This window comes from Gymnodraco acuticeps, unplaced genomic scaffold (assembly GCF_902827175.1).
Source record: "Gymnodraco acuticeps unplaced genomic scaffold, fGymAcu1.1, whole genome shotgun sequence".
NCBI lineage: Eukaryota > Metazoa > Chordata > Actinopteri > Perciformes > Bathydraconidae > Gymnodraco > Gymnodraco acuticeps.
This window is the reverse complement of record NW_022991103.1, coordinates 96,528-103,465: the sequence shown is the minus strand read 5'-3', so window position 1 is coordinate 103,465 and position 6,938 is coordinate 96,528. Positions and strand designations below refer to the sequence as shown.

Genomic DNA, 6,938 nt, shown 5'->3' with positions numbered 1-6,938 from the left:
AGAAGAGAGAGAGAGAGAGCGAGAGAGAGAGAGAGAGAGAGAGAGAGAGAGAGAGAGAGAGAGAGAGAGAGAGAGAGAGAGAGAGAAACACCTTTAACTATTTGTTGAGAGCTGAACCCATAAATCCATTTTGTGCTCAAAGTGCACCAGATTGATGCATTTCACTTCAACATTTAAAAAACATCTTCCCGGGGGAGCATGCCCCCGGGAAGATGTTTGTGAAACGAGGCAGCAGAAAAACAGGTCTGTGATATGGCGTTTCATCACAGCAGTATTTAGTTTAGACAGTAGCTGCATGAGCTCAACCCCTCCTTTTTTATCATTTTTTTTTTTTTAAAGCTCTAAACCCCAAATCAGCACTTTTGAAACAGGAAGGGTGATCTGTTTGGTATTTTGAGCAAAACACTTCATAGACATGTTTTTTATATATTTTAATATATCTGAGACTTATGCTATTGCCTAAAAATAGCATGATAGGTGCACTTTAATTTCCGTAAATTGGCTGTTGATATAATTTCATTTATAATAACAGTCTTTGTCTGTATATGATTATTTGGTTGATTGTATTTCCTCTGTTTTATTAATTATTAATATAATTTCCTTTGTTTGTATCATTGTTCCAGACCACAGCCTAAATAAATAAACACAACTGGAAAGGTCTTTCTTTAAACGGGACACATATCCTGAGCAACTACAACACCCTAAGTCTCTCTTTTTTCTTTATAATATACAACATGGCAGTGCACTAAGGGAAGTTTATGAATTTGGACTGAATATATACATCTCCTAGTTTTCAAATGTCGTTTTTTGAGGTAAACCTGGGTATTAGAAACATCTGCTTACTGTATCTCACCTGATTGTGGCTGTGTGTTGTGGCTTTACAGTTTACAGATCCCTTCTTTATTTCTTGGAAGACTTCTTCCTCAGGGTTCTTTTGGCTTCTGTTTTTCTCCCTGACACATTGGCACAGAAATTATATTCGTTAACACACAAAAAAATCCCAATTACAGCCCATAACATAACTAAATCAGAGCAGTGGAGCAAGAGAAAAGAGACATTGGGAGTAGTGTATGTGTGTGTGTGTGTGTGTGTGTGTGTGTGTGTGTGTGTGTGTGTGTGTGTGTGTGTGTGTGTGTGTGTGTTTGTGTGTGTGTGTGTCCTTGGGTATAATCCATCACATTAGCTGTCACATGGCTGCCTCCTATTTTATCTCGTCATGGTCAAGATAGAAGTTTAACTGTGACGAAAATACTGTACTGCCTGCTTCATGGCACATTATATCTTTAGACGTGAAACCTTGCATCCAGTATCTACGTGCCAGCAGAGGGCAGAATAAATAGACTTAAAACCACAAGTGTTTCAGTCCTCTTTATCATGAATGTCTGTATATTGATATTGAAAAATTGTGATTGAATTAAGCTGTTAAAATGTGTCTCACGCTGTTTAGTGATCGTCTGCTTCCGTTCGTAGCGGTGTTTCACTGAGCCACGTAGTGCTGCCTCTATGAGACAAAAGAAAAGCAAGAAAAAGTTCAGCCTAAAGGTCAGTGAGAAAAGTAAATGTTTCAGGATTTTATCTCAGCAGTCTCCATTAATCATTAAACCCAGTGAGTCTCTTTCCTCAGTTTGTGTTCAGTTCACGCAGGCAACACAGTATACTGTACTAGTCTATAAACAGTTTCACATAATATCAGGGTCAGATTAACCACCATCATTTTTAAAACTATTGGTCTTTACTTTAGCCCGAGGTAAACAAGATATCATGTTAAAAGACTAAAGCTAATAGGTCCATCATTTCCCCACTAGCTTACATACTTAGTATTTTAAAAGGTTTATTTCTAGTTTCAACTATACCAAAAACCTCTTTTAGTGTGTGGATTAACTTGAGTGTTTGTCAAATGTATTACTTTCTTCGGTAATGTTGGCTTTTAGCAGCCTGAGAGTTAACTTTACCCCCAATATAATATAAGGAAAGAGCGGCTAATGTTAGCCTGATAGCATAGAGCTAGTTAGCCAAACATGGTAATGGTTTCAGCTAACATCGTAGCACATAAATATACTGTTTTATCCATTTCTAAACTGCGTTTCTTGAAGAATTAAGAAGGCACTGTCCTCTAAATGCTTTGGATTTAGAATATCACACACACTACAGCCCCATAGCCTACTGTATGCTCTGCTTCAGCATGAGAAACAGACCGGCTGAGCCTTGTTATGGATGCTAGCTAAGATTGTACAATCCCTACTAGCGTCCAGTCCACCACAGAAAACAGAGACATGACAACAAACACGATGCACCTCAAGCTCCTCTGCCATTTTGTCTTCTCCACAGACCAAATAAGGCCTGTGGTGATGAGTAAGGCTGCTGTTGTCAGAGTGAAAGTGACAGTAAAAAGGTGTCTGTGAAACCCCTGATCCTGGAGCTAACACACAATCTGTCACTCATGGCTGGTTATGAGTAGGAGTGACAACCTGAAACCTGACATGGCCTTTTCTATTTCCACACATTTGAAACCCCAAACTCTTGATTGATCCTACTCTCCAAAAACAGATATGTATCGTGTGCATACTGGGCTCTATTATTGTTGTGAGGTATCGGGGGAAAACAGAGACAGTAGTGGACATGCTAGTTTTGTAGCTAACGTAGCTGCATTTGCCGAACAAACATTACATTACATTGCATTTAGCTGACGCTTTTATCCAAAGCGACTTACAATAAGTACATTCGACCAGGAAGACACAACCTTGAAGAAAACAGAATCATATAAGTACATCAGGTTTCATAGAGCCAAACATTTCAAGTGCTACTCAACTGGCTTTAGGTAAGCCAGTCCTTTATTAGTATAAAAGTGCTTCGTTAATAGTTCTAACGCTCGAAGTGGAGTCGAAAGAGATGAGTTTTCAGTCTGCGCCGGAAGATGTGCGAGCTATCTGCCGTCCTGATGTCAATGGGGAGCTCATTCCACCATCTTGGAGCCAGGACAGCAAACCCACGTGTTTTCGCCGATGGGAACTTGGGTCCCCCTCGCAGCGAGGGCGCAACGAGTCGTTTGGCTGATGCAGAGCGTAGTGCACGCGCTGGGGTGTACGGTTTAACCATGTCCTGGATGTAGGAAGGGCCAGATCCATTCGCAGCATGGTAAGCAAGTACCAGTGTCTTGAAGTGGATTCTAGCAGTTACCGGAAGCCAGTGAAGGGAGCGGAGGAGCGGAGTGGTGTGGGAGAATTTAGGAAGGTTGAAGACCAGACGAGCCGCTGTATTCTGGATGAGCTGCAGAGGTCGGATGGCACATGCAGGTAGACCAGCCAGGAGGGAGTTGCAGTAGTCTAGGCGTGAGATGACGAGAGCCTGGACCAGAACCTGAGTCGCTTTCTGAGTCAGCTGGGGACGTATCTTCCTGATGTTATAAAGCGTGTATCTGCAGCAACGGGTTGTAGCAGCGATGTTTGCAGTGAAGGACAGGTTGTTATTTAGGGTCACACCCAGATTCCTTGCAGTCTGAGTCGGGGAAACAACTGAGGTGCCGATGTTGATTGTTAGGTCAAGAGTGGGACAATCTTTTCCCGGGAGGAAGAGCAGCTCAGTCTTGTCAAGGTTGAACTTGAGGTGATGAGCAGACATCCACTGAGAGATGTCAGCTAGACAAGCAGAGATGCGTGCGACGACCTGGGTCTCTGAGCGGGGAAAGGACAGAATTAATTGGGTGTCGTCAGCGTAGCAGTGGTATGAAAAACCATGCGGGCTAATGACTGATCCGAGCGAGTTTGTGTACAGGGAGAAGAGGAGGGGACCAAGAACAGAGCCCTGAGGGACCCCCGTAGTTAATTGACAAGGGTCGGACTCAGACCCTCTCCAAGTCACCCTGTAGGTACGGTCTTTCAGGTATGAGGTGAGGAGGGAAAGTGCAGAGCCTGAAACTCCAAGTTTTTGGAGAGTGCGAAGGAGGATCTGATGATTCACCGTGTTGAATGCAGCAGACAGGTCCAATAGGATGATGACAGAGGAGAGGGATGCTGCTTTGGCAGTGTGCAGTTCCTCCGTGACAGCAATGAGAGCAGTTTCTGTGGAGTGACCTGCCTTGAAACCAGACTGGTGCGGATCCAGAAGGTTGTTCTGATTGAGATAACAGGAGGGTTGTTTAAAGACAGCGCGTTCAAGTGATTTGGACAGGAACGGGAGGAGAGAGACAGGCCTGTAGTTTATAACATCAGACGGGTTGAGAGTGGGTTTCTTTAGGAGAGGGTTTACTCTTGCCTCCTTGAGACTGTTTGGAAAGTGACCAGAAGTTAAATGGGTGAGAAATGGTAGAATATCAGGAGCGATAGTAAAACAGTGCAAACCTTGCACCAAAACACATTCTGTTGTAATGAGCATGACAATCAACATGCACCATTTAACAGATAGTATTTTGAATCAACCCAGTCTCACGGCATTTCGTGTTATAGTTTTGTCTTCACCAACACGATTTTCCCATTTTTTTCGTGTCATGTCACACAGAATGATTTTAAAAGCAATGTATTTCTATTGGTAGTATGTTTCGTGTCTGCACCACGTCTTTTTGTCGGGTCGGGTCTTGGAAGCTATGGTTCATAAAAACATGTTCTTACTCAATAACAAGCCACAATTATTGTTTTTATTTTAAATTGTACAATGTCTGACTTTTTTTGCCGTCCTCGAGGAAAAATAAATGGCTCAGAGCCTCAGAATACTGAAATCTGTATTTTTCAAATATTTTTTTCCTTCTAATTTGTTATTATTTGGTGCAGGCACGAAACGTACTACCAATAGAAATACATTGCTTTTAAAATCGTTCTGTGTGACACGAAATAAATGGGAAAATCGTGTTGGTGAACACGAATCAATAGATTACATTTCGTGACTATAACACGAAATGCCGTGAGACTGGGTTGTTTGAATAGCTAAGCAACCTGCAAACAGCTCAGTTTCAAATTGAAAAAGTATTGAGTTCACTTAGTGTTGATGCTAACGAGAAATGCAGTGTTCTTTACAAGGTAACACTACCACTTTTGTCCACAGGACTGGCCAAAATCAACACAAAAAGACATTTCCTTGAAATAGCTTTAAATACAAAAGTGACAAACTGCCTCACATGTAGGCATCAGAAAGGGTTGTTGTATTTTTATGACACTGCAATAGAAATGGTTTGTCTCTGCCGCTAGCAATGCACTTGCCCCAAGGCGTTGTGTGTTTGGAGAAAGCAGAAATGTGTTGAACACTGTTTGTGTTAGTGTTAAAATGTGCACGATGCAGCACAGGAGTACATAGATAAAGTGGGTTGTTATGTGTGGTTTGTTAAAAAAAAGCAAGCCCTGCAGCAATGTGATGCCAGATAATCCCCAACTCATGTCTAAATGTCCTTTTCTGTCAACACCACTAGTCTTGTTGCAGTTTTTCTCAGCAGACGGACACTGGAGCTAGGTCTTTAAAGATTCCCTCCAACAGGATAGACTATCTTAGCTCTGTTCATCAAATGCAACATACATACAAAACAACTTGAGAGTAAATCAGAGTCATAATAAAGTGACCCACCCAGAAGACTGCGTTGGCTAGTGAGCAGAAGTCATAACACATGATGAGATATGAGGGTGGGACACAACAGTGGTCAATTTTTAACATGAAACAGCTGGAAATAAGAGATTACAATGGATACAAAATATCACAACCCAAGGTTTTTTACAGCCTTGACAAGAAAAGAGTGTTCAGTAAATCACATGCAGTTACCTTGTATATTGTAGGCAGATTTTCTTAACCGGACAGGCTATCTGTTTCCACCAGTTTTATGCTATAAGCTAATAAGCTGTTGGCTGTAGTATATTTATTGTACAGACATAACAATCACCTCAACAAATGGTAGCTGAGTGAAGGTGTATTCACAAAAACGTTTTACCCTAACTTTTTCCAAATGGGTTTCCATAGAAATCCTTTAGGTGGTAAGGAATGAGTTTATTGCTAAAGTGACACACACAGAAAGATAATTATCTATGAAATTACTTACCACACATTTATAAGAAGTCCTCCTTTAAATTAGTCCCGAAAAAGGCAGGTTAATCTGAACTAAAACCACTGTGTCTTTAGCTAACAACAGACAGATCTTGATCCATAGAATTCTGTACTTGTAGTGGTGGGTTACACCCGACGTTTACTCTTATTCTTCAGCAGTAACACCCCTCTGCAGTCATGGTCCCTGAAGATAAGAACTTGTTGTGTATGAGGGCAGGGTTCTGAGAAAAGACGGAGAGAGGGGGGATATTTTTAGGCGAAGTAACCGCCAGATTTAAGCGAGGAGAAACAGCTGGGATGCCGAGAGAAATACTTTAGTGACGCAGCACATTGTATGCATGACTCTAATCTTTACGGTTAATGTAAGCTGTGAGGCAGGCCTTTTTCTCTCTGTGGTGAAATTAGTAACTTGTGTTTGTAGATTTTAAATTAGAGAGGTCAAGCAGGATCCACTCAGGCCCTCCAACCTTTTATTTCATAGATCAGTGATTACTAAACCAGAAAGTTAATGCTTTTTTCAGACTTACTTCAGGCAGTGCAGATCAAGCAGTGGCGAGCCGTGAATTTTATACCTAGGCCATCTGACCCCCACCCCTTCCGTCGAGTTATTACGTCACAGCGTATACTTCAGCGGAATATCAAAACAACGGCCCGGGGTGCAAAACGCATCAATGAAAGCGACCCTCTACCACACAAAACAACACCTGTAAATAACCCTATTTGTGTTCTTTGAAATTGAAAAGGATATTGCATTGTGTTTGTTACTTTCGTTGCAGTTGTATGTCTTAAGTCTAATTTGGCATGCTTTTATTTTGAAGGCGAGTTAACGCTATTGACAGGAAGTTGTTGTTGTTATGGAAACAAGAACAGTTTCACAGCGGGCGGAACTTGTCATAAAGTCCGCGATAATAACACCCACC

At 41.7% G+C, this 6,938-nt stretch overlaps 1 long non-coding RNA gene across 2 annotated transcripts; it reads right to left on the bottom strand.

The window, feature by feature from the left end:
• Positions 1–907: 907 nt before the first annotated feature.
• LOC117560174 lies at positions 908–6,597 on the bottom strand. 2 transcript variants are annotated; one of them, XR_004571124.1, is made up of 4 exons: positions 6,546–6,597; positions 6,014–6,239; positions 1,439–1,501; positions 908–953 (listed from the first exon to the last, which is right to left on the bottom strand). It is a non-coding gene; the product is annotated as an uncharacterized LOC117560174 (long non-coding RNA). The 2 variants fall into 2 exon arrangements; XR_004571123.1 differs by lacking the exon at positions 6,546–6,597 and having other exon boundaries at positions 6,014–6,418.
• Between the last annotated feature and the right edge of the window lie 341 nt (positions 6,598–6,938).